This window comes from Orcinus orca, chromosome 2 (genome assembly GCF_937001465.1).
Source record: "Orcinus orca chromosome 2, mOrcOrc1.1, whole genome shotgun sequence".
In the NCBI taxonomy this organism is placed as follows: domain Eukaryota; kingdom Metazoa; phylum Chordata; class Mammalia; order Artiodactyla; family Delphinidae; genus Orcinus; species Orcinus orca.
In genome coordinates this window covers 25738876-25761708 of record NC_064560.1, presented here as the reverse complement: position 1 = coordinate 25761708, position 22833 = coordinate 25738876, and the positions used below count along the sequence as shown (strand labels likewise).

General features: G+C 53.4%; 1 long non-coding RNA gene and 1 other non-coding gene across 21 annotated transcripts in view; both read left to right on the top strand.

Moving 5' to 3' along the window:
• LOC117197384 (uncharacterized) overlaps nt 1-22833 on the top strand; it is a 127034-nt gene that overhangs the window by 31601 nt on the left and 72600 nt on the right. For all 20 annotated transcript variants that reach the window (XR_007476071.1, XR_007476074.1, XR_007476087.1 and 17 more), the window contains 2 exons: nt 12056-12128; nt 18739-18838. This is a non-coding gene — a long non-coding RNA (uncharacterized LOC117197384). The remainder of the gene's footprint in view (nt 1-12055; nt 12129-18738; nt 18839-22833) is intronic.
• LOC117197402 (U6 spliceosomal RNA) lies at nt 17693-17796 on the top strand. The gene has a single exon (XR_004477991.1). It is a non-coding gene; the product is annotated as a U6 spliceosomal RNA (small nuclear RNA).

Here is a 22833-nt window from a genome sequence, read left to right as displayed (position 1 = left end):
GGGGAGAGGGGAAGCTAGAGAGGAGGGGGCCTGGGTCCAGCCTGGAAGAGGCGTACATCGCTTCAGCCACATCCCCCATCTGGAAGTAGGGGGAGGAGGGGCAGGAAACATGGAAAACGAAATGATTTGGAGAACGCCTGCACTGTCTCCTTCTGTCTCGTCTACCTGACAGAACTGTGTTTATCAGAACAACACAAAGAGGGGATGAACAGGGTCCTGGCCCGTGGTAGATGCCAAAATAATACATTTCCTTCTTTCTTTGCCTTTGGTGGTTGGTTGGGGCTGGACGGTTTCTAGAATGATGTCTGTGTGTAGATGAGCCCTAGGTCTTTTTTCGTTTTCTAAGGGGCTGCTAATGAGGCTTTTTGCTGCACTAGCCACTCATCAGAGGCCCAGGGGTGTCCGGGGGCGGGGGTTCACCCTGATTTTCCGGAACATTTGGAAAGCTGTGCGCTGCGGACCACGATGACGTGTGCTCCCACACCTCCATCCACCCCGTCAGCCACAGACACACGTCTGTCCTGCTCCGGAAGGAGACGGAGGCTCGGGTGACTGGATTCCGAATTTCCTCAGTGCAGATTAAAGAGGCTCGAGGAGTCTGTCTGTGCGGACGGGGCCAGGGAATGAGCTGTCTCTGGCTGAGAAGGTGTGACTCAGGGTAGAGTCAGCTGTTCCTTGCCGACGCTGGGAGGCTGGTGGGATGAGACACAGGGGAGGCGAGAGGCCCAGGCTCAGACTCTTCCCTCACCTCCCCTTTAATCCCTTCCTGCCCTCACCTGAGGCTTGTTGATGTAGTAGGGGAGGGGATGGAGGGGGCTGTTGGCCAAGGACCCGGTGTCTTGGTGGCAGAGACAAGGTGCTGGTGAGGATGGGTGGCCTACAGGGCTTCAGACCACCTCCAGGGAGCAAACGGAGCTCAGTATCGGCAGACAATCGGCTGCACAGAAAAGGAAGAGAAGCAACTCAACACAGCTTGTGGGGGAGCCCATCCCCACCGTGGCCCATGGTTCGTTGTCTCTGAGAGTTTTCCTGCCAGGCTGAGGGAGCTTTCTGTGAGATTCACAGGTTACCGGCTTCCGGGAGGAGCCCCAGTACTTTCTCATCTTGGTTTGGGACATCCCGTTGCTATTGATTGCAGCAGCATCCAACAGCAGCTGTTACGTGTCCCTTCCATAACCGTGTGATAGGCCCTCCTCTAGGCCTTCAGACGCTCCCCCTTCTTCCTTTCCCACTGTCTCCCAGATCCGCTCGCTCCCTCCTTTTAAGACTCATATTTCATCTTAAGCCAGATTTCTCTTTTCTCCATAATCGTGATGACTGGCCATCACCATGACAACCCTCCCACCCTGCCAGCCTCCTCTTAGGAATGGGCCCACAGGCAGGGGCTTGTCCCTGTCCTGTGTCAGTCAAAGTGAGTCACAGCTCAGCTTCCACCAGGATCAGCGCTGAGTGCACCTCCCATTTGTTTCCTCGTAGCTAGGATGACTCCAGCACTGGTGAGCTTTGGGTAGGGTAAGAAAATCCTTCCCTGGGAGCAGGAAATAGGTTATCTTCCTTTGGCGTTGGCTCATCCACTGATAAAATGGGGCTGCTCTGGGTCCCTGCACAGCACAAATCCCACGATGCAAGATCATAAAGCATCTTAAAATATATATTTTTAAAACAAATACATATTTTAAATATATATTTAAATATAAATAGATATATATTTTAAATATATATTTAAATATAAATATATACACATATACATACACACTATATATATAACAATAACTGTTTTGAAGATTTTTCTCACATGATCAGAAACTACTCTGACAGGTGATTTGGCTCAAAAATTAAGCTAGCCGTAAATGCACAAAAGACGGGAATGAATGGAAGTCACCTCACAAACCTTGCTGTATCTTGTGGGAAGCAAACATACTGCACACATTTGACTTCTCAAGATATTATGAAGATATTTGTGGGGCAAAAATACTCAGGTGTAGATTTAAATAAATTTTGTTAAAGTAACCATCTATAAATGTTTGCCCAGTGCGAAGGGGGAATACTCCCTTGCTCAAAACTTGTATTCCTTAAGGAATCATTTTAAGAGAATCAGCTAATTAAATAATACCAGTATTTTTCATTGTGGTTGAAGGGAATAACTCTCCTTTTCCGATACCTGTGTGCATTTTGTTTGTTTTGTGATAGGAATGATATCAAATGCATTTTATTAATTTATGGCCATGTTACTGAACCTAAATAGAAAAGCCACACCTGGATGTGGGTGTAGTAGGTGCGGTCTCTCCGACAGGTGAGGTCATTCCTAATATCACTCACCAGGTAAGAGGAGGTAGGTGGCTCAGATCGAAAATGATAGGAGGATCAGAGATCATTAAACCTTGATCCAGTGCTGATTTCACAAGTGTATCCACATGTAAAACTTCATCAACCTGTGCAGCTGTGTACACGGAACTGTATCACCTCACATCCCGTAGAAAAATAGAATAAGTGATCAGAGGGCGTGCCGAAGGCGAACTTCAGAGAGCATCTCAGTTCTCTTGGCTTTGACCATAGAGGTGTCAAAATACCCCCCAAACTGAAGAGAGAGGCTGGAAGGGAGGAGAATGGGGCCCAGGCAACACACCTGTAAAGTGTTGCAACCTGTGAGGGCTGGGAGATGCGTATCTAAGGAAGCAGTACGATATGCTAGTTTCTCTTCTCTCAGACTTTGTTAGCTAATTTGTTTTATGTGTTTTGGATTCTCTCCATTTATTTCCTTTATTTCTCACTTAGTATTAGACAAAGTACGGTTGCTTATTGTTATTCACAGTAGTGATGTTCGTTAAAATAGCCACGAACACTGAATTAGCAGACACTAAACCATCGCTCCTGGACAGGGAGGAGAGACAGAATTAGGCTCCTGCAGCTGCTGGTTAACACGCAACCTTGTTTTGTGCGTTTCTGTGTAAAGACACCTTACTTAGTGGGTATTGTTAGGGCAGAAAGGCGGCAACAGTGCGGGCAGGTATCTTTCTCCCTCCTTCCTCCTCCCTCCTTTCTTCCTGACATTCTCTCTTCCGCTCTCCCTTTCGTTTTTCTTTCTCACTCTTCCTCTTGCGTTTATTTGTTTCTTTGGCTGCGCCGGGTCTTAGTTGCAGCATGCAGGGTCTTCGTTGCAGCATGCAGGATCTTTAGTTACGGCATGCAAGCTCTTGTTGCGGCATGTGGGATCGAGTTCCCTGACCAGGGAGCGAACCCGGGATTGCATTCCCTGCATTGGGAGCAAGGAGTCTTAGCCACTGGACCACCAGGGAAGTCCCTTCCTCTTTCCTTTTTAATTACATCTTTCCTGATTAAAGTAATTGTATCAGACACCTGGGCACATCTCACTCTGGGTAACAAGGACTTGACCTTCCGTTCTAGAAGCAGAGAGGCCCTCTGGGAGGCTACTAATGATCGACAGTGGAGATTGCAATAGGTGGTCATATTCATGACATATTTGGAAGGGAGAGCTGGCCGAATGTGCTGGAGGACTGAACGTAGGGAGAGGAAGAGCAAGGGATCAGGGTCTCTGAGTTTTCTGACCAGAACAACTGAAAGTTGGAGCTGTCAGTTACTGGGATGGGGAACACCGGTGTGAGGGAGGGTCAGGCCTGCAGGGGGCGCCCAGGAGCTTGGCTTTTGATGTTAACTTTGACCTTCCTCATGGGTCTTTGTGTTCAGGTAGGATCCCAAGTAAGAACCAAATGTATTTGCTCTGCCTCTGTCTGCTCAGGCAGGCCCTCAGCCTGTGACAAATGCCACCCACCCCACCCCTCCACTGCTGAGAATTTCCAAGGGTCCACAGGGAAATGCCGAGACGAAGTCACAAAAGAGTGGGGCATGGCCACCAAATCCTGAAAGCCCTCAGGTGCCCAAGTGAGCACGTTTCCTATGCAGATGAGGGGGGAACACATACACGCCTCTCTCCTGCTGTAGTAAGATTATGGGGGGGGTGATGACATCACCAGGATGGCAACTTTGCTCCCCATCATGAGATACTGTCCTGAAATGTCTGTCTTTCTTCTGTTTCCCCTGAGTCCCTTTGCACAAGATTCTCCACCGAGTCAGAGTTGCCCACTTTGCCTCAAAGCGTGTTCAAGTTTCATACAAGAAAGCAAAAAGGAAGAAGGGCCCCGGACCCATTTCTCACTTCCTGATAAGCCACCAGTGCCCATCCCGGAATCTTCAGCTAGGAGAGCCGGAACTTCGGATTCCAAGAGGAGGCTTGCCTCCAGAAGAGGCTCTTTGATGATCGGAGGGGGTGGCACACGAGGAAGTGGGTAGAGCTCACCCCTCACGACAAGCTGGGGAGACTCTAGAGGAAAGCCGGGGCCACTCACCTCCTGGGAGGACTGGATGACAGTCATGGTCTGAAGGATGGGGAGCGGGGTGGGCACATCCGAGGGACCTGAGATAAGGCATCGGATCTGGAGAATCACATCGGTTTCCGCCAGGCGACGGTCAGAGGCCAGGAAGCCTCATCAGGGCACCAGGCTGATGCCCACATGTCCCAGTCTGATGCCCACATGTCCCAGTCTGTTCATGCTGGCGAGCCTGCTTGATCCCCACCGAGAGGGACACTCATTGTCCCTGTGCCGCACGCTGCACCGCCCCGTGGGTTTCCCCCAGAAGGGACACAGCCGCTGCCTCGCTTTCCCAGGGACCCATCAAAAGTCCTGCCTGTGTCCCTTTCTGAACAGCTCAGAATGCCTTTCAGCTCCAAAACAGAAGGTCAAGTGTTTGTTACCCAGAGTGAGAAGATGTGCCCAGGTGGTGTCTGATACAATTCCTTTAATCAGAAAGGAAGTGATTAAAAAGGAAAGAGGAAAAGTGAGAAAGAAAGAAGAAAGAAAGAGAGATGAAGAGAGAACGCCAGGAAGAAAGGAGGGAGAAGAAGGAGGGAGAGAGAGATACCTGCCTGCACTGTTCCCGCCTTTCTCTCCTCTCTTTCCCTTTTCTCTGGCTGAGTCAGATCAACACCTGCCAGCTAGCAGATTAGAGCTCGGCTTGCCCAGGAAGGACACCCACTGCGGAAGTTTCGGGGCCTGAGCAGGAGAGAACGTGGCCCCCACCTGCCTGGGTGAGTCGCTCCAGGCTCCTAGAAGCAGGGTGATGAGCGGGACTTCCCTGGTGGCGCAGTGGTTAAGAATCCGCCTGCCAGTGCAGGGGACACGGATTCAAGCCCTGGTCCCGGAAGATCCCACATACCGCAGAGCAACTAAGCCCGTGCACCACAGCTACAGAGCCTGTGCTCTAGAGCCCGTGAGCCACAACTACTGAAGCCCACACACCTCAAGCCCGTGCTCCGCAACAAGAGAAGCCACCGCAATGAGACACCTGTGCACCACAATGAAGAGTAGCCCCCGCTCGCCGCAACTAGAGAAAGCCCGCGAGCAGCAAAGAAGACCCAACGCAGCCAAAAATAAATACATAATTAATTTTTTTTAAAAAAAAGCAGGGTGTTGAGGACGATTCACAGCTGTGTAGCCCCTCATTTCATTTTGCTACTGAGTGTGAGGTAAGCAAGGAAGGCCTTTGACTCTGCCTTCTGCCGAGAAATGAAAACCCCAAGAGGGGAGGTGATTTGCTCAAGGTCACACAGCTGGCAACTGTCCTCAAGTCCCAGCATGTGACCCCCAGAGCAGCTGTGCTTTTCTCTGCAGAGCCCTGTCGTCCAGAGATGTGCTTTGTAGCCTGACCACTGGCACGGACGGTGCCCACCTCCTTGTAAATTCTACACTCAGTTGGCAACAATCTGGTGGTAATAAGAGCTAACAGTTATCATATACCAGGTCTTTTTCTAAGCATTTTGTATTCACTATCTCATTCAATCCACAGAACAATCCTACTGACAGGTGAGGAAACTGAGGCACAGAAAGTGAACAACCCTCTTGTGTACCTAAACGTGGACCCCAGAGTCAGGCGTGACAGTGGGACTCCAAGTCTGTGACAATTACATTGTCAGGGGCCCCTTTAGAAAGGGCCCATTTAAGGTGCCTTAAAATGGAATCTTCAAAGAATCTCAACCAATCTGAACCGACTTCAAGTAGTGCTTGAGCACAGACACCCCATCCTGAGCTCCACACCCTAACAATAGCCCTGATTCCTATCCAGTCCCACCTGGGGTCTCACCTGCCCAGGTGTGATGTTGAGCTTTGCCTTGCAGATGTCTGTGCACACAGGGGGTACTCAATCAATGTTGGGTTGTTGTTGATCAGTTGGTTGGTTGAATGAAATAACGACTATTGTAATCTCAGAAGCCCACCTTCCCAAAGTCCCTTCTCCAGCAGCCTTAAGACCTGACATTTCCAACGTGAAGATCACCAGTTCAAAAGCTTGATGGCAACATAAGTATTTTAATGGGATCACAAATAATTTTGCCAGGGAAGATAGAACCTGTTAGGCTAATGGTTACCCAGCACTCATTTCTCCAGTCCATCTTCCCTTTCCTCCATGGCACCCATACCAAGCACAGGCACCTAGTGGGTGTGCTTTGATGGAAAAGAGGGAAGAAGTCAGAAAAGGTCTGGAGCGGAGCCTCCGAATTAGCTCTAGAAAAACTGTTGTGAGGCCATCTGCCCCTCAAATGAGCTTGCTTATTCATCTTTAAAGGATGGTTATCTGCTGTAAAGGGACATCCAATCTTTAATGTGTTACCACGATCACAAATCTTCCCAAAAGACGGGAAGTCCTCGGTGTGAGCTGGACTTCTGGAGGGGAAATGAGCATCTGCAAGCCCCCTCCCCTTTAGTCCGGGGTTAGATCGGCTCCGTGTGTCTGTGGAATTATTTGCCGTGATCACTAGGGGACAACCCTGTTCTGCAGCCCCTCCTCTCCATGTGAACAGGGGAGCAGAGCCTGGACATTCTTGCCTCTGTCTGACCTGGGGAGGGGCCATGGGGCATCGCAGTTCTACCAGTGGTCTGGACAGTAGGGCAGAGGCTCAGCAAGTGAAGGGCTTGCACGGAGCCCGTCACTCTGTGGATAAAGTTCTATTGACCAATAAGGACGTGGCTCACACCTCACGCGTTTATGCAAACGCGTGTTTGTGCTTGTGGGTGGGGTGCGTGCCAGGTGGGAACGTGCACCCTCCCACGTGGACACTGCCAGGCCCAGGTCCCTCCAGTACAACGGCCCAGGGCCTTGTCGTGAGGGCCCTGTGCTTCTGAGTCACAGCCTCTGTTCTCAGGACCTCGGGGGACGTGGGTCGTGTAGCTGCCACTCCTCAGGTGGCAGGGCTGGAGGGAAGAATTCTTGCAGCAGGAGTTCAACAAGTATCTAGTAAGCACCTAATGTGTGCCATGCACGGGGGTTAGAACCCTCTTTAGGTGGATGGGGACAAGGTCAGGGAGCCAAAGTTATTGACACAAGATTTTTTTTTTTATAAATTTGATATCTATTCACACAACATATGGAATGCTTACTGTGTCTGGGATTTTGAAAGCAGAGGAAGAGGAAATCTAGCCGTGACCATGATTGGGGCCAAGTTTCCACCAGCCCTGTGGGATCCAGGAGCAAAGGAGAAGGGCCGCTCCTGCCTGCACACCCGTGGAGGTGGGCACACCTGCTCATACCTCTTCCACACCTGGGGCCCAGGAGTGGGGTTCGGAAACTCTGCAATTGGAGAAACGCAGCCTGGACAGTAGATTCTGGGCAGGGGACAGGGACAGGGGAGTGACCACAGAGCTGAAAGCAGTCCCATCTGTGTGTCCTCTTTCTCCTGCCTTGGGCATTGGGCCTCGGGCCTCGGGCCGTGGACTCGGTAAGGACAGAGCTTCGCGGTGGCCTCCCTGGATGCAGGACTTACACCTGCTGAATTGCTGCCCGGTGGCCTTGGCCTTGAGCTGGCGGGAGCTCCGAGTGTGTGCGGCGCCTCCAGGGCTCCCAGGCTCGAGGGGCCTTGTTAGCCCTCTCCCCGCCCTGTCATGGCCACCTTTGCACTTTGCAGGCCTCTGAACCGATAATCACACCTCCCTGGGTGAGCTGGGCCTCAGAAGGACCAGGATCCCAAAGCCACAAGCTCTTTGCAGCCCTGACACTGAAGAGGGTGGCTCTGGGCCTCCCTGCGGGGTTGGTTCCCTCTCCTCAGGGCACTCACAGGTTCCCCGGGCCTCCCCCTGGGTACATGCTCTCGGAGCCCTTATTCACGTGGCTTTCACACCCACAAACCCAGACCTGGTCACCTTGACCACACCACCTGCATTACAGCATGAGAAACCCAAAATTCAGGGAGATTAAACACATCGCCGAGGGCAAGCGGATGACTGACGTCTGAGTCATTCTGAGGCCTTGCAAACATGGTTTCAACAAGGACAGAGCCTGAGGCCAGGCGCCCCCCAACAGAAATGAGACGCAGGGAGAGAGAAACCCTGCGCTAGGGTTTAGAGAGAAACCCTGCACTAGCCCTGCGCTAGTGGCTAGGTTAAAAGCCAAAGCATAAACTGAGATGCACAGCACTGCCCTGGGCCCCTCCCTCATGAGGAACACACTCCATCTGAGATGGTTCCACACGTGATGGGTACTTTACAGAGGCCAGCCGGGGAGGGAAAGGGCTTGGAGGCCGGTGGACTACGTTGGTATATGTTTAAGTCAGTGTGGTTTGGTCTTCCGTTGGAAAGATGGGAAATTAATGAGTGTTCATTCGACCTGTCAGGACCTGTGCTAAGGGTTTTCTGTGCAGAAAATGCTCATAAGAGCCCTGGGAGATGGGTGTGGTTGAGGACCAGGGGCTCCTGGTGACTGGCTTTGGGTGGTACATCCGGGCCGTTCCATCGCTCCCGGCGGCACATCCAGCCTCCGCCAGGCCTCAGAGGCCCCCAACACTGTGCCCATCTCTTCCAGAACAACATCCCGCCTGCAGACCTACTGCAACGCCCAACCTGCCCCACTCAGCCCAGGTGGCTCCTCCTCCCAGAGCCGAGGCCAGCCTGCAGGAGGCTGGGGACAAAACGCAGCTGCTCCTTCTGGAACAGGCCTCACACAGCGTTCCTGGGCCTGACAAATGTACTGGGACTTCATGATCTGACACTAACGCGCAAAACTCCTGGCTGCCCACGCCTGCTGCAGAGGAGGGGGCAGCGGGCAGGAGGCTGGGCCCGCCCACTTGAGCAGATGCCCGGTTGAGGCCATCAGGGAAGGCTGCTCTGGAGCAGTCCCAGCTCAGCATAAAGGACCGTGGGGACTTTGGAGAAGACTGGGGTGCTCAGAGGTTGTCGGGGGTGCCGTCCAGCCGGGCGAGAGTCAGAAACAAGCTGGAGTCCAGGATTCTGACCTTTGTAATGATAAGAGTGCCCAGTACTTAGAATGTTCCAGGGAACTAAGAACGACCAGGGGCTGGCGGGCTCAGCTGTTCACTCACCCACTCCCCTCAGTGGCCCTGCGAGGCCAGGCCTGCTGCCGTCCGCGTCACACACGAGGAAACGGAGGCAAGGGACGGGAGGCTGGCCCCAGGTCACACCGGCCTGGTTAGGCTCTTGCTGTCACATCCCCTGTGCCTCCCACTAGGAGGGCCACCTGGTTAATGACCGACATGGTCTCAGGTCCAAAGTGTGCGGGCAGCGTGCCCAGCCACGAGCTCACCAGCACCTGCTGTTCTGTGGATGGTCGTAAACGTCCTGTGACCATAAAAACAATGGTTTGTAGAGTGTCAAGGCACGTCCAGACACACAGCCAACAAGGTGGACGCTCAGACACTTCCTCCTGATGCCAGGCATCCCTCTACCCTCCCCTGGCGGCAGGAGGCCGGCCCGCCATCAAGACAGACACCACGGGCATCCCCTTCCCACGCCTGCCTTCTGCACGACACCTGCCACCGCGGCCTCACTGGGATGACCCTGCCTCTTGAAAAACCTTCTCTGACCCTCCATTTCCACTTCTGCGTGATTCCTCTGATCAGGATATTTTGAGAAAGACAAAGTTAACCCAAAGAACTATTACAAGATCAAGGGATTAGAAAGGAGCCTGCAGGGTGGTGGGAATGAAGCAGAGAGCACCTGAAGAAGTGAGCCCTGGTTTAAACCTGTGCTCAGGCGAAGGGGCTCCATAAGTACCTGGACCTACAGCGTTTTCCTCTTCCAGAAGGTAAAAGAGCTGGGGCTGGACACGCATGAAGGCTGCCTCCCGAGATACGGCTGCTCGGGATGGGCCGGAGGGGCCCAGGGAGCAAAGGAAGGGCCACGTCTCTCAAGGTCTTCAAAGGGCAAAGCCCCTCTGATTCCCCAGGGAGGACACTATCGAGGGGTCCTCATGGGGGTGATCCCACCGATCGCTGGTTCCAACGTTGGTGGGACTGGCCCTTCGGAGGTCGAGGTGCTAAGGCTACAGAGTGAACCTGCCCAGGTGGCCACCATCCATCCCTCCCCAGGCCTTGTTTTCATCTGAATTTAAATTTATGTCTTACTGTTTCAGTCTTTCGATGCTCATGTTCTCATACCTGGGAAAGGAGGGAAAAAGGAGTCCCAACAGAGGAAGAGAGAAGGGGAGGATGGGACTGAAGACGGGCGGGTGGGAAGGAGAATGTATACAAAAGGAAGGGCTCCGCAGGGCCAGGTGGACCCCTGATGTGGCAGATACTCAGGAACACCTGTCGGTGGGATGCAGCAGGGTTCTCGCTGCGGGGGGCGCTGGCCATCCTTAGCAGGCAGAGGGACCCTCGGTTGACATTTGGGACAGTTGCTCCTAAACAGTGGACCTGGGCCCGACCCTTGGCCTTCCCCTCCACTCCTTGACGCCTGGAGGCCAGGCCAGAGCCTCTGCTCTTTTCTGCACCCCCGGTTGCTTTGGCAACGGCTGCCGCTGGCCCCTGGCCTTCCAAAGCCCCGGCTGTAATGTGAATCTCAGGCAGGCTTGTTCGCTCCCCTGGCTTTGAAGACAATACGGGAGGGAATGCAGCAGCTCTGGTTTCAGAACCTGTCCCCGAGGACACCCCCCAAGTGCAGGAACAGGATCTGGGAGGAAAGGTAAAGAGAGGGCCACAAAGCAGTGCAGCTGGGGGAGAAGACCCCGGGGTGGGGTGGCGGGGTGAGGACCTTTCTGAGAACACCCTTTGGATCAGTGAGCAGGAGGGTCCACAGGCGCCGGTCTGTAGTTGATGAAGTAATAGCAGCGAAGAAAGTGTCTTGTCCCTAGCCTGTTCCTTTGCTGTTTCATCAGAGACCAGAATGAAATCATGCTGTTCAGATCCACAGAGAATACCAAGCTACAAGGCAGAGCTAATGGGCTTCAGAGGACTGAACTGGTAAAGGAGACTTCATTACCTTAGAATCATGGGCCCAAACCAATCATTTTAAGCAATACCTTATGGGGGAAGTTTGACTGCCCAGAAATTGTCTGGAAGGTTCTAGTCACTCACAAACCCCGTGTGAGCAGGTAGGAACAAGACATCTTGGAAAGCAGATGTGACCAGAACACACCTGTGTGCTGGCCCATCGCCTGCTCCCCTCCACTGCCTAGAAGCTGGGAATCCCTCAGGGAAGGTGTGTGGATCTTGGACGTTAAGGTGACCGATGCCGTTTGAATGCAGGTTCCAGTATTGCATTTAGAATGTAAGTAATTGTGTAACCCAGGAGCTGTTTAATGGTGTGGTTAAACTCACTGGGTTTGGACCTTAACTCTAGTATTTATAAGCTGTGTGTCCTTGAAAAAGTTATTCATTTCTCTGTGTGTCAGTTGCCTCATCTATACGATGGAGATAACGTTCCTAGGATTTCATCATGGTTTGAGCCCATCACTCCAGCTAAAGCACCTGGTAAATGTTTCTAAGTCGTTGCTACTGGTGTTAGTGACTCAGCTGCGTGCTTTTAAAAGGTTGATGAGTTGCTTTTGCCTGGGGGGCCCTAGACTCTGAACGGCTGGCCAGCCTCAATGTGTTTGGACAACTCAACTTCCAAACTCCTAGTCGCCCTGATACCATTACAATAATCATATATCCAGGTTCAAGGTCCACTGGAAGTCAAATCTTCTGCCGTCTTGGGCCTAATGGGTTCTGACCAGTTTATGTCAGAACCTCACCGGCTGTGTCATTCTTTTGAAGGTCGTGCCCTGCCCCCTTCCCTCCTGTCTCACGATGTTGATTTCGGGAGCTGTCACCCGCACTGGTGAGAGAAGTAAGTAAGTTATTTACACAGTGCCTTTCGACAGTGCAGGCCTCTGTCCCGGAGACTGGCTCCCCGGCAAGGAGGCCGTGTCTTTAACTGCTTGTCAAATTCTCTGTTTGGGAACCGCCTTCCTGCCTATGTGCCTTTCCCCAAACCCAAACCAGATGCGAAGCAACTGAAACTAAGCTGCGTCTTAAAACCTGAATACCATCTCCCCCACTACAAACCCGTTCTACAAACCCGTTCGTTCGTCGTGGCCACCTATGGCCCTTTACATAATTGTAGGTTATTTACTTTGCCAACACTGTGAGTGTGTGATGCAGGTGCTCTTTTAAGGGCTTTGCAAACAGTGACTCCTTTAACCCTCATAACAGCTCTGTAAAGTAGATGCTTTGTCTTCATCCCCATGTGCTGGGGGCAGGGCTGGGGGGAACCTTGGCCTGGAGAAGTTCCATATGTGCCTCAGGTGCCTCACTCAGGTGCTGAGTTAGGATTCAAACAGGGACAGCGAGCTCCAGGGTCCCTGGTCTTGTGCTGCCTCCCGTCCTGCCATGCTTTCTGCGTTGTCCGTAAGTAGCCTGGGATCTTCTAGAAGGCGGAGACAGTGTCTTCATAAAAAGATCTTATAGTGAAGGTAGTCAGAGATGACTTGTGATAATGCTGAAAGCTGTTGACCCGGAAGAGCCATTTACCCGCCCTGCCACCCATCCACCGTTGAGCAACCGGCCCCAGGAAGCAGGAGAAGCAGCTCCTCCCTGCTGGAGCCGCTGCCCAAATGCCCTAAGGGGTGAGGGTCTGGCCCGGGGAAGGGCAGTCTCGTGATGCCCGCTCCTCCAAGGGAGGCGGCTTCCCGGCACCACTCACTTGACCCCTCGGAGACCTGTAGCCACCACACTCCGTCCAGCTTCCCCAGCGGAAGACGGCATCTTCTCTTCCATTGTTCTTGGAGGAAGTCTTGCAGCGAGCACAGACAGCCTTCCTTCCAGGCCCCCGGGCAGGCTTGTTGGAGCCTCACCGGGCAAGAGCCCCCAGATGCCCCTGGAGTCCCCGCCGGAGCTGCAGCTCAGGGAGGGCCCGGTCTCTCTCATTGGAGCTGGAGGCTGAGCTGGGAGGGACAAGGCTGGCTCCCAGTCACAACCCCAGCAGCTCGCGTGGCCTGAGCCCTGGGGCTGGGCGGCTGCCGCTGCCACGCTGGGGGAGAACTCTCACGAGTGGCACCTGCCTGGTGTGAGCAGAGGCCACACCCGTACCTGCCCGCAGGTCTGTAGAAGAATGATGGCTCTCACCCGTGTCACATGGGGCAGGGGCATGCCTCTCCCCAGCCCTGGTGAGGTTTACTCCCCTCACCACTGCTGGGAGTCTCTGAGCACAAGGGGAGTTTTGCTCTGGGAAGCCTGGGGTTTACAGCACGAGGTCTGCACTGAAGAGCACACAGATCGGAGCCCACTCCTACTGAGGGTGCGAGGTCTCTTCCCATGTGCCAACAAGGTGGCAGGTGAGGACAGATGTGTGACCCAAGGGCAAGGCAGGAAGGGACATTTGCCATCCAGTCGATCGGCTAGCAGGCTGCAGGGCGTTCCGAGTATCACCGCATCACACGTGAGGATATGTGATCCCAGCAACCCCGCAAAGCAGATGGGCTGGGGCTTCATTACGTCCATTCTACAGATGAGAAAACTCAGGGCCAGAGAAGTGATCAGTGGAATGGCACCCCCAGCCCGTACTTTTCTCTTTACCCCTCTGCTGTGGAGCATGGTACCAGGCAGGGGGGAGGGAAATGAGGTGAGGGATTGCACAGACTTGAGACTGAGCTCCTCCTTGAATTAGGGGCAGGATGCCCTGCCTGCCTCCCCCAAGTCCCAGCCCTGCAGAAAGAACCCTGTGTCCTGGAAGTAAAGGCAGGCGTTGCGGCCAGGACCCAGTGATCACCAGCCCCCATTTTCCCCTTACCCTCTCCAAGGAGAGCCCACCCAGACTTAGCAATAATTTCCTTTTCCGGACACCGTCACCTGGTCACACCCAGGACGCCCCTGGCCAGAGCCGCCTTTCCTTAAGAAAACCCAGGGATGGGCTTCCCTGGTGGCGCAGTGGTTGAGAGTCCGCCTGCCGATGCAGGCGACACGGGTTTGTGCCCCGGTCCGGGAAGATCCCACATGCCGCGGAGCGGCTGGGCCCGTGAGCCGTGGCCGCTGAGCCTGCGCGTCCGGAGCCTGTGCTCCGCAACGGGAGAGGCCACAGCGGTAGGAGGCCCGCGTACCGCAAACAAACAAACAAACAAAAACCCAGGGACATGCAGCCACTGGCAGCCAGATGGTGGACCTGAGGGACCTGGGAGTGTGGGTGCTGGCATGCACTGGGAGCTGCCTAATAATAGACCTGCACTCTAGGATATTGAGTGACAGCCCCTCCACGAGCACAACTGGGACCCGGTGATGGAGGACTGGGGGACTGGGAGCCAGGGAGACTGGGTGTCCCCAGTGGGCTTAGTGAAGCTATTTTGAAGCTGGTTTATTGGGCTGCTGCGAGGGCTCCCCCAAGATGGCGTGCTGACCCGGCGGCACTGGTGCTGGGAAACGATGGGGATGATGGCTCAGGGAAGCTGGGTCAGCTGGCATGGGAGCAGAAGGAAGGGGGAGGGGCACTGGGAGGGAAGGGGGCATCCACGGGACTCCAGACTGCAGGCAAGTCCCAGATGTCCCAAGTGAGTGGCCACCGCAAGTCCGTCCTGGAGGGCCGTCACCAGAGCTGCGGGTGGTTCCCATCCACGGGCTGAAGCCTGTGGCCGACCACACATGCAGCCCTGCTCTGGGTTCATGGAGGTCCCTAGACACAGTAGCCACAGAGAACAGTCCAGGGGTAGAGGGTCTTGTGCTGCAGCCCCCTACCCGCGACAACTCCTGCTGCCCCAGCACCCAGCCCCCCACCCTGAGATGCTTTGTGCTGATAATTCAGAGTCTACTGACTCGATTGAGAAACGATTACACAGATGTCCCGACGTTCAATCGTATGAGACACGGTCCTTGACCAAATGGGGTTATCATCTAGCTGGATAGAATATGTGAGTAAAAAGGTGAATGACATTACAACACAACCAGTGGTAAGAACCAGAAAAGCCTCTCTACAATAAGAGTTCCAGACAGGGACGCCACAGTGCCCAAGGCTGGCCAGGCTTGAGGGGATTTGAGGTTGAACTGAACTCAGACCCCCGTCTCGGCACAGGAGTGTGGGCAGCAGGCCAGGCGGGAAAGGAGGAACACACCTCGTGGGGGGTCGAGGTCTCCTCCCAGGGGTCTTTGGAGGATCGGGCAGATGAAGGAACCTGTCTGAAAGCTGAGGGTAAGGGGCTTAGTCCTAGTCCCGTGGCCGGTGGGCGACCGTCAAAGGTTTAAAAGGTGGGGGCCCAAGTGGGGTTCTCAGGTGATCAGCCTGGGTGTGGTCTGGCTGGACTGCAGGGAAGAAACAGCCTCGAGGGTCCTGAGCAGAGTGCAGGCCATGAGGCAGAGAGGCAGGGACCAGGGGAGGTGGGAGAGAGAGGCAGGAGGGGAAAATGATGACTCCACAGTCTCCAGGCTAGAAAATCCAATAAAGGGACGCTTGCTCACTGCCCTCTCGATGACTTAGCAGCCTAATTAAATGGCATCTTTGTAAGTGGTTCCATGAGGAGTGAGGCTGGTGCCCAGAATTCCAAACACAGGAGGAGTAGCGTTTGCGGGGAAATTGTCCAGCTCGCCACCCTCATTTGTGACTGACTGGGACGCTGCCTGCTGGGCTGCAGAGACCAAGGATGAAGCCAGAAGGAGCCCTTCGGATGGAAGGAGAAAGCCCCCCACCCAGCGGGCAGACCCCAGCCCCGAATCCACCCTCCCATGCCCAGCTTTTGGGCCCCCCCGCCGTGTGCGTCCATGGAAGGGGTCTGCTGACCCTCTGACGCAGACAACCCCAGTTTGCTGGGAAGCACACGTTTCGCTTCAAGTTTGACTGGCGCCGTACGGAGACTCACCACCCTTCTGTGCTTTCCATCATTGTGCTCATGATCTGGGGGCCCCCCCTTCCCCAGAACTTGTTCCCAAGTCTCCCACCTACTGTGACTCTGTTTCTCCTCATACTCACAGCTCTCCGCCACAAAAAAAGAGAAGGAAAAACAGTAATGAGGTAACAAAGAGGTGACGCATGTCTGAGCCATCAGAGCAGGGCAAGGAGGCCTTCCCTCTCAAGGAGGCGGGCGGGAGCCATGGCTGCAGGAGGACAGAACTGTAACTGGGGCCGGGATTAGACCAAACTCCTCCCAGCCCACCCCGCCCCCAGGCTTGAGGGCCCCTCCCATCTGTCACCACCCCTCCACCTTCCTCATTAGGGTCCTGACCTTCAGTCTTCCTTGTTGGTCCTCTGTCATATTTGGCAAAGTTATCCTGATGCCCTGAAGTCTTCATCTTATAGTCTCTCAGAATTCAGACAGGATGCTAGCAGTGTGGTTCAAATACAATTGCATTTTGCTTTTCTGTCTTGAGGTTTAATATATACAGTAAAGTACCCAACTAAACCATTAGGAAGAACTTAAAAGGAAGACACACAATGACCACCCCCAAGTGGCCCGCTTGAAGATTTGGGGAGATGGGCAGACAGAGGGGACCTGAAACACCAGACGCCCTGGGCCACCCCGCTGGTGACAGGGGCCCAGCCTGGAGGCGGAACGCACTCTCGGACCTGCAGCCATCAGGGCCTGCACCTGTCCCTGCCTTTCACCCCACCCCTCAAGAGGCCCCGGGACAACTTCCCAGGCCCAGACGTGGGGAACTTTCGAGGCTGGGTCTGGAACGAGGTCTTTCCGGGTCACAATCGTGCAGAGAGCTGGCCTCCCAGCTTGAGCCACTCTAAGCTGGAGGTCTGCACCAGGCGAGGGGGTGACAGGCGTAGCTAAAGGCTTCCCAGGACAATAGGCCGGGCCTGCTTTCACCTGTTGTTCTCAGCCGACAGCTGCAGGAGATGAATGAGCCGGAGATGGGCCAGCGGCGATGGGGAGGCCGTTCGGCCCCTGTGCGCCCTGTGCACGCACAGAGCACTGCAAACGTAGCCTCTGGAATGAGCCCGAGACTCAGACTGCATCCTCTCAGTGCAGGACTCACAGCCTCCAAGGCCCGATGTCACCACGGCCCGAAGCTGAGCTTGTCACAGGATTTTGGGCCAAGTTTCCGCTGGGTGAACCTCGGGAAAGACACACGGCAGAGGCAGCAGGACCACGGCTGTGCTTTCCATCAGGGTCTGCTCTGGGAGCCCCTCCAGGCCACACCTGCCACAACTGCTCCTCAGCCACCCAGAAGGCAAATGCCGTGACCCGTGACCACGGAGGTTTCACGGCCTTTCCTTTCATGTTTCGCCTGCTCACGGTGTCACGCCCTGATGTTCAGAACTCATCCTCTTTCTCTGTTGCATTCGGCAGACTTCATCGAGATGCCTTGAAGTCCTTGACTTACAGATTCTCAGAATTCAGACAGGATGCTGTCAGTGTGGTTCAAACACAATTGCATTTTGCATTTATTTCTCGATGCTTAATAGATATGAAGCACCAGGCTAGGTCACTAGAAATAATGTAAGTGTTAAAATTGGAGCAATCCAGAGGCAATTAGCATGGCCCCTGAGCAAAGAGGACACACGAATTTGTGAGGCATTCCATGTTTTTGGATGTAACTGACCTTATTGTGGTAGTGATTTTGTTATATATGCATAAAAATCACTACTTCGTACACCATAAACTTACAAAATGTTATACGTCCATTTTAGCTCAACAAAGCCAGAAAACAAAAGAAAGCAAGCAAGTAAACAAGAAAGAAAGAAAAGGAAGGAAGGAAAGGAGAGAGGGAGGAAATAAAGAGAAAGGAAGGAAGGAAAGAGAAAAAAAGAGAGGAAGGGAGGAAGGAAGGGAGGGAGGGACAGAGGGAGGGAGGGAAGAAGAAAGAAAACTTAAGAGGGAGGTGACACAATTACCACTCTCAAGGGACCTGCTCGAAGATTTGGAGAGGTGAGCTCACAAATGGACCTGAAATACTGCAAGGACGGCATGAGAAAGAATAGAGTTCAGGGCCCACAGACTGATTCAGAAGTGAAATGCTATGAAAGGAGAGAGAATCCACCCAGGCCGTGGGTGTCCCACAGGACTGGCTGTTACAGAGGATGGAGTCCTGTGATCCTATGTGAGTTGCTGTTATAAGGGGAGTGTGTAGACTTGCCCAAACCCCAACCAAGAAAGAGGAAGAGTGAAGTGGTTCTGTCCCTGGGGGCGGCAGGAAGCCCATTGCTCTGGGGGTGGGGGGGCAGGACCTCCCCATCATTCTTAAATTACTGATTAAATGGGATTGAGATTCTTTTCTTGAAATACTTTATCTGCGTTTGTGGTTAAAAATATAGAAAATACAAATGAACAAGCAGAAGAAAATATAAATCACGTGTATCCTCACCCACGGTACCACTTTGTCCCACGCGTCTTTCTCTACATGAGCACGGTTTTGCTAAATCTCAATTTGCCAAAAAAAGCGTAGATTTGGGGCACGTTTATCTTAGTCTGTGCTATTGTTGGATGTGTTCAAAAGGCGCCCACTGACAGTGATTCTTCTTTCGTGTGCAGAGGGTTGGAAAGAGTTCCCTTTTGGGAATAATGGCCGTTATTTGTCACCCATCGACCTGGACGTCTCTGGATCCATAAAGGCAAGCCCTCTACCTGCCAGGTAGGATGGCCTGTTACTCCCCATTTCACCTTCGTTTTCCATGGTGCGTGCCTGTGACACGGTGTGGGGCGTGCGGTTTATTTCAAATTCTTCTAAGTAACGTCTCTGCCTCTCACTTAACCTCTTTAGTTCAAGCGTATTGAACCCACAGGGGCAAGAAGAGGTAGAGAAATAGCCATGTACACCCAGACATGGCCCCTGACCTCCAGGAAGCAGCCACCTTGGGAGAGGCGGCATGCGGATTAAAAACACCCTGGTAATACACAACAGAACACGCTCACAGGCTTGCACACTGTAAGGGCTGGAGAGGGACTGAGACATAGCCTGGTCCCCCCACCCCATTTGACATTACAGATGAGAAAACTGGCTCCAGAAATGGACTTGTCCAAATGTCTCTTGCAGAGCCCCCAAATGTCTGTTTCTGAGCCCTCATGTAATTTCTTAGCAGTTTCTGTGCCTTCTGTTTGGGACACAAGCACGTCAGACACATTTTTGCTGAGTCTGTAGTAAATCACTGTGACTCACACCATCTTCCTCCAAAAGGCAAAATAGCCCAGAGCAAGTCCAGGGCCTTCCTTGGCCCCAGAGCGTTGAATGGGGGCCAGTGACGTAAGTGCTGATCCCACCGGTGCTGGGACAGGAAGAGAACTCGGGGGCTGTGCTTCTCCGAAAGCCCGTCCCAGTGGAGTCACTGGGGTTTTATAAACCAAATGTCTTTACAGCTAAAATGAATAACCATGACCTCAGCCATCACACATGCAGCCTCTGCTGCTATACATTTAGCATCGCGGGGTCTGGGTGGTGTCCTGTAAATAACCCACGTCTGGGGCACATGTGGGGGAGGAGCTGCCATCAGGAAGGGTTCTTGTTGGAGGCCAGAGACTGGAGCCCGTGAGCCCCACCGTCATCTGTTAGCAATTTCTCGCTCCCATTAAAGCCAGACGCTGGATCTGTTTGCATCGTCCAGACCGTCACAGGGGATTCATTTTTACGTCTTGGACTCGGGTCTCCGAACCACATCAGTTACAGCCCTTGGTGTTGCCAGTGGGGGGGTGTGAGATGAAATGAGGACAGTCTTATTGGGAACAGTTCACAGATTGTGCGGAGATGAATCCTGCGTTCATGGTGAGAACAGAGGAGGGGAAAAAAATCGAGATTCTAGGCAAATCAACCCCCAAAATATGATGCCTAATCACGATCAGCAAATCATTGCATTGTGGAGTTTAGGCTGCATTCAAACCTAACTTTATGAAGGCCGGGCAACGGAGACTTAGGACCCAAATTTAAGGAGTAAATTCCAGAGTTACAGAAACAACATGCCATTATTATTAGTTGTATTAGTATTAATTACAGCATATGAAAATTGAGTTGTTATTAACTAGCCTCATGGAAACTATAAAGCACACAGTGGACCAGCCAGAGAAGAAACCTGGGGTTTCTCCTGGGTCTTCCATGAATTTCTCGGTGACCTTGAGTACGTCACAGGCATGGAGCCTCAGTTTCCTCTTCTGTCAGATGAAGGGTTTAGATGATCCAAATTTCCCTCCATCCCTAACTAGGACTCAGATTCTAAGCACCTTTAGGAGGTGTGGAAATAAACTGTCAGCAGAAAAAGTCATGCCTGACCTGAGAAATCATCGTACCTTAGCCGTGGGCGCTGCTGGGCTGAAAGACACCAGAGCCTCTTAGACAGAAAGGCCAGTGCCTTCCCAGAGTCCACAGTCTAAGACAGCCATGATCGCAGCCACGGGAATTTGGGTCCACACCACAAAGCCCTCCACCCTGGAGGCCACTATGAGACTGCAGGCTCTCCAGCCTCTTGGCAACCATGTCCTGCCTTCCAGGGAACACCCCTCCCCCAGGAGAAGAGCCAAGGTTATGCCCTGGGACAGGTACCCTGGAAAGTATATGGAGAACAGTCTTCAGGGAACTCCCACACCTCACTGAACAGGCCTGACTTGGTCAAAAAACAACCCAGCCCCACAGGAGGCTCATCAGCCATGACAATTCCACCAAATTCTGGGAGAAAAGGGACGTTTGCAACCAAGAGTTTGTAGACTGTCTCCTCTCTTGCTCCTTCTGTTTCCTGAGAGTGACTGATGGTGCCCTGGCCAGGAAGGGCCGCCGGGGAAGTCATTTCCTCCTCAAAGGCGCTTGACTCACCTCTGATTCACCTCGAGTGAGTCTGCTCAGAACCAGACAACGCGGGCAATTTTCCTGAGCCCTGATCTGTTGTAGTTCTTGACTCGAGGCCCCCATCACCCCACGTCATGTCGCTTGTGCAGGAAGCTGGGGGCTGGGGCCTGTGGGGCTGAGCCCTAACCCTGTTTCTCTGCTCTGAACTTGGTATGGTTCAGAAGGCGTCCTGCTCATCTCCAGCTTCTGGGCCAGGGGAACAGGAGGATAAGGCTGCCAGATTCACAGGGGCTTGGGGCCCAGCCACAGTCGGGACCAGGCCCCACTTGTCCTGAGCACACAGGAGACCAGGGGCACTTGGCAGTCACCAGCCTGGTCTTACAAAGGAGTCCGACAGCAGCTCTCACCAGGCTTGACATCCGCGGAGTTCACATCCTAAGAAAAAAGCAGAGGGTATTTTCCACTTCAAAAGTCTTAATTGTCCACCAACCACATTTCTTCCAGACTTACTCCCAAGGCTTTGTGGAGGGACCTGCAGCTGACAGCCTAGGAGAAAACAAGAAGACTCCATGCTGTGCCATTTTTCTGAGTGTTGTGTGCCCGGGGACACACACACATGTACATGTACAACTAGTAGGGACCATGCCTTAGCAGCCCCATCAGGATGGGCAAAGGCATCAATGACCAGAATGGTTTTGGCCAAGATAGAGCTGCCCCATGGGCTCCAGCTGGTGAGAGAGGAAGTGGCAACTCCACCTGCATCCCGTAGAGGACGCTCTCAGCCTACACGGAGGTGACCTTCCTCTGCCCATTCACACCTGCCATTCCACCAATAATCACTGACTCTACAAGATGGACCCACATGGTTGACCTGCACCATGGCAACGGCCTGGGGCTGACCACCGTCTCCGTCAGACCATGGTGGGGGGCTTCCCAGGAGGCACTGAGCTCACAGCTGACACCACTGAAAACAGGTGGGGTGGCAGGTGGTCACCTGAAGGAGGACAGACATGCTGGAGAGGAGCAGATGTCTCTGCAGATTTGTCCGTTCCCGGGGGGCCTGAGCACAGGTAGGATGGGTGACCCAGGGGCTCTGCAGAAGCTTCCACAGACCCCGCTGATTCTCACAATCTGTGGATGATCCAGGAGCAGGCTTCTCCATGAACAAAATACATGGTGTGATCCGAGACAGGAGAGTGGCTATGGAGGAGAAGGGGGCCGGGGGACGGTCCTCATCCTCTGCTTGGGCATCAAGGGCAGCTGGTGAAGGGGAGGACACGGTGTCATCCTCACGGGACACGTGGAAATGTAAACCCTGGAGGGTTTCTCTTCCTGAATTTTCCCCTTTCGAATTCAAACTTTGTGCCTCAATGTCCCCTGAGTAAAGGCAGCAAGAATGAGAATAGGAACATCTATTGGCTACTCCGTGTGCACCAGGCACATTTATTATTAACTCAATTCCAAGGGAGGCAGGAGGCGGGCAGGAAGCAGAAATAGCCTGCACATTTCCCTGGCTTTTTGTGGTGGATGGGAGAGAGTCAGTGTCTTGAAGAAACTTACAGGGAGAAGAATCTGGCCTGCAAGGAAGGAACCAGGGGGGAGGAAGAAGGAACGAGAGAGAGGACTGCGGTTCCCAGGGGGGAGCCAGTGGGGCCCTGTACCCACACTCTTGGAGAGGGGCAGGTGGGAACACGAGCAAGACCCTCCTCCAGCCTCAAGCCTGATGTGGAGGTGCGGGGCCGACTGCTAAGCATTGAATATTTCAACGGCTCCCGTGTAGACTGGGCGTCAGGCCACAGGACCGTCCCCCAGAGCTTTTGCTCTACTCAAGACCCTGGAATATGCCACAATCTTTGGAT